Below are 4869 nucleotides of genomic sequence, written 5' to 3' on the forward strand. Positions count from 1 at the left end.
GCAGACAGGTCCTGTGTTAAGACATGTAGCAGCAAAAGAGTCGCAACAACATGTGAGCGCCGCCCACTGAGATAAATCATGCAGATATTATGCCTCCCAAATGCCACACACACACACACACACACACACACACACACACACACACACACACACACAGACACACACACACACAAAACAGACAGAATCTCAAAATCAAAACTACATTTCCCATAAACTGCAAGTTAAATGAAACTGATTGATGTTTTGAATTAGAAAATAAATATTAAGAGATTCTGCTATTAATGCTGGCAGGATTTTTGTGAGTGTTATGAAGTTTGTTTGTTTGTTTGTTTTTTGCACTGAAAGGGTGTCTGATGTGTAAAAGAAGAAAGTAGTGTAAATATTGGTTGAAGTTTAGAAATGTGAGCAACTTTAATTTTGATTAAAGTTGAATTATCTGAGAAAGCTGGAGTGTGTGCACTAAATAGCTGCAGTGACAGTTGGTATGTAAGCAGTGGCTTCTTCTTCTTTAAAAATCATCCATAACTTTGTTTAGTGTTAATCTGTCTCTTTTTTGGCAAATTAATTCAAAATTCAAGTCTTGACAGACAGAGAGAGAATCTGTAACAATAACTGCACAAAAGCCTATGCAAAAAGCAATCACACTTCATGGATAGTGAAAAGGCAACGAGATGGCTTTGGGAGGAAGGAGACAAACTGAGAGCAAAGAGAAACAGAAACGATTTAAGAGGCGCTGAATATTTACACAATATTATCATATGCGTATTATTAACACAATATCAATACTTCATCTTTAAATATCATGGTTATCGTCAATAGCTGTACATCGCAACAACCCTAACTGTCATGCGAATTAATCACACAAAGAAAAAAAAAGAAGCCCTAATATGTGCAGGCCTTTTGTGATTAAAGTGATTAAATCATCAGTTGAGGTGTTGCTGTGAAAGTGAATGCAATTTTTCTTGAAGCAACAAAGACGTGTGAAGTGTGTGCTGCTAACTGTTCAAGTGTTAGAACACTGTAAAAAGAAACTATTTGTTTTAACTTAAAAATGTCACTGTCCAGGCTGCCTTAAATTTTTAAGTTGACTGAATTTGAGAAGGCAAGTTGAACCTTTAGAGAATTAACTCAACTTGTCTTCTAAATCAGTCAACTTGAAATTTTAAAGCAGCCCAGACACTAACTTTTTTAAGTTTAAACCACTATAGTTTCTTCTTACAGAGAAGGTATGTAAGCAGTAACAGTGGTTGAAATGTCAGCTAAATTGTTTAAACTTGTCACTTGTGTTGTTGTGTTGCGTCATCCACACACTTCAGTAATTTTAATAATGTCAAACTCGATGTAATAGGACTGTTGGAGAAAAATTCATGTATTAATATCTTACTAAGCCTCATGAGATATTTCCCTTTTGGGCAAACGTTCTGACGACAAAGCGATTTGAAGTGATTCGTTTCAAGAGGCCTGTTAATTTATGCAAATTTACAAACAACATTTAAAATGCCACTTCTTAACCATTAGGCTGCCTCTGGATCAGTACGCTTTGTAACAGCTCTGTCCTTGCTTGACTGATATGTCAAAGTTGAGGACACGGCGGAAAGAGGAGAATGAAAATACCACACAGGCACTGACACAGGGATCAATCCGATTGGAATGATTTAGCATTTCTACGTTTTGAATAAAAATGAGTGCGCTAGACGGTGGAGCAGTTTGATTAGTGGGATCCTTAAGTCCCCCGAAGCCTTCACGGCCCTTTCTCTCTTCCGTCACTGCTAGAAGAAAAGTCCTCTTTCTCTCTTTTCAGAAGTCCCTTGGTACCCCGGCTTTTTCCTCACTGTTGGTATTACAAAATCCCCATTGAAAACAACCCTTGTCACCTGTCAACTAAGCCAGGCTGGTTTGCTAGGTCTTTATCCTCAGCACATACACTCATACGTACACAGAGGCTGACTCCCAGCCCCCACCCCCATCTATGCACATATCCCCTACATTCATAGAAAATACATAGACACAGACACAACTGCAAATCCCAACCGCACACACACACACGCCCACCCACTCACCCATGCTCACACACTAAAACCACATGTCTGAGAGCTGTTACTAAAGCAGTTTAAAATTCATTACCCTGTTCACTTTAACAAACGTCCACACTGGGATGGGCTGCTTTCAGCTGCGGCGAAAGACTTCACGTGCTCCAAAGGACGAGCCTGTTGCATCGCGGGCCAAATCTGCTGAGTGAATGAGACAAATTCATACAATCACGGAAGGTTTGGACAGACAGTAGGATTAAAAGTAAAATATTACATCCTGTATTAGGTGCAGAAAATTATACAGATGAGGGCAATCTGTAAACTCTTGCAAACCTCCTAATGACCAAACAGCTGTAATACTTAGTGTCTTAAAAACAATATTACAAATACAATGTACAAAATGAGATGCTTATTTTTTAACACTCAGAAATACATAAGCATTATCATATTCATAACTATTGTTTTTTGTTTGTTTGTTTCTGCATATTTTTGCAACTGTATTTTAAGACTGTCATCAGTCTTTCTTTGGTTCTTATGGTGTTTTTTTTAAATATCTAATCTTATTCACAAGTCTGTCCTACATGTTTTTTTACCTACATGTTTTATGTGCTGCTTCTGTCTTGACAAAGGCACTTCAGTGATACTTGCAGACCTCAGCACAAGTACCTCAGTCCTAACCACATTACTGTCATGCTCAAATGATGTTAAAGCACCCCCTCGTGTAATATTTTTAATTAAAAGGTTTATTAGATCAGCAATAAGTCATTTTTGATACCTCAACATTTAAAGTGGCCAACTTATTGGCTTACTATAAGGACAGAAACTCTAGATTTCTTGGTAATGTTTAATTATTTTCTAATAAGCCTTCAAGTTTGCAGTTATAAATATAAATCATATATTAGGTGTGAACCTTTAAATGTTCTTAAAACAAAATAAGTTATCTTGAAGGAGGATATGCACCTGGCAAATCTTCCCTGGATAGCAATGGTTGCTGCTGCTGCTGCTGCTGCTGCTGCTGCATTAACAAAAAAGGAATGCCTGATAACGTACAGTTCATCATTCCAAACTACTGTCTGACAACACACATATCAAACCGTTTTAACACACAGCAGTAAGCACAGTTTTAAACCAAACTGTGGAAAAATTGGTTTGAACAGTTAATAAATGATTTATAACACATTTAGATGTGTTTATGTGTCTTCTAATGTCATAACATATGCTAACAGCCATGTTACATTGTGTAATCAAATACTCATTTGCTGTTTGAACTCAACTTATGTGTTCTTTATATCACTACACATCTTTATATCACTAACATTGATAAACAAAATTATCTATCAATGATTATGGCTGCATTAAAGTGTGTTATAAATCATACATTCATTTTTAAAAATATATTGCATGTAAATGGAATTACATGGATTAAATTAAGTGTTATTTCAAAACGTGAAACTCAACTTCTTGTACCACAAAAAAACAAATATAATGACAGCAATTTTGCATTACAGCAGTTTTTCTCTCATGTAACCTACATGCATAAATGTCTGCATTTTTACTATATATAATAAACATTAATGAGACATTTGTGTGCACCTGTGGAGGGAGGAGCATTGCTCCAGTATATGCTTCCGTTGTTGACCAGTGAAAGCTTGTGCAGCAGCTGTACAAACCTGAGCTTAAGTCCAGAGTCCCAGATTCACTCGGGGAGGGGGAGGATGGACGAAGGAGGAGAAACACGGGCGTGGGTTGTTTTGGTGGTGGGGGGTGTTTAACCGATGGCCGTAGAGAGGCATAAGGGTCAGAGCAGAGGGTGGTCATCCGGCCCAGTCACTTAGCCAAGGCCCAGCGTGCTCTGAGCAGCCGTCGCTCATTAACCCGCTGACAGGAGCTCCGGACAGCGAGGAGCGTCGGCCCACACAGAAAGGTCACAGGGTCAATCAGCCCTCTCTCTGGCCATCAAATCAAGATGGACGCACAAGTAGCGACTTATCCCTAAATCAAAGGGTCAGTGATGCATTGTCTCACACACGCACACGCGCACACACACACACACACACACACACACACACACACACACACACACACACACACACACACACACACACACACACACACATGAAAACAGATTGATTTATCAAAGGTGTTAAGGCTGTTTTTAGACTAATCTACCTCTAAGGTTTTCAGATCATGTTAAACTGTGTTTCAACAGAGACAAACAGAGAATAAAGACATTAAATTTGGCTGAGTGTGTATGACATTTGTGAAATGTGAAGGACAGAACAACATATTTATGACAAAGGTTTTTCACTTACCTTTGGTGCAGTAAAAATATCTGAAAAACAAAATAACACTATTTTAATAAGTATTCTATCAGGGATGGCCAAAAATACAAACTGTAGATATTAAAAGTTTGTTTCCTATCTTAAAATACCATCTTTAAGTGTTTAACGAACAGTTCAAAACTCAAAGATATTTAATAAACAATAACAGAAAACAGAGAAAAGCAGATGTAGAGCAACAGAATAAATTCAACATATAAACTTTCTACTGTTTTTATTTGTAGCCCCTTTGTAATCACCAATATTTTTATTAGTAAGTATAATTTAATTACATATTTATTCTCAGTAACTGTAAATGATTACAATTAAATCTGTTTTGTAATTTAATTACCGACACTAGTTATAAAGTTGTATTATAAAGATAAAAGTAAACTGCAACACGGTTTTTTAAATGTCTGTAGCCTTCCTGGTTAAAATTGGGTGAAGTCATCCTTTTTTTTCTTTGAAAGATGAACATAAAAGATGCTCTCTCTTCAAGGAAGAAAAACCTCTCTACAACA

General features: G+C 37.2%; 1 long non-coding RNA gene across 1 annotated transcript in view; it reads right to left on the bottom strand.

Moving 5' to 3' along the window:
- The window catches only part of LOC148190004 (uncharacterized), a 14143-nt gene extending 9791 nt beyond the window's left edge, over nt 1-4352 (bottom strand). Inside the window, exons 1-2 of the long non-coding RNA XR_015776282.1 lie at nt 3701-4352; nt 2125-2228 (exon numbers count right to left, since the gene is read on the bottom strand). This is a non-coding gene — a long non-coding RNA (uncharacterized LOC148190004). The remainder of the gene's footprint in view (nt 1-2124; nt 2229-3700) is intronic.
- Between the last annotated feature and the right edge of the window lie 517 nt (nt 4353-4869).

Source organism: Plectropomus leopardus, chromosome 3 (genome assembly GCF_026936395.1).
Source record: "Plectropomus leopardus strain MGB_pleo_1.0 chromosome 3, ASM2693639v1, whole genome shotgun sequence".
Lineage (NCBI taxonomy): Eukaryota > Metazoa > Chordata > Actinopteri > Perciformes > Serranidae > Plectropomus > Plectropomus leopardus.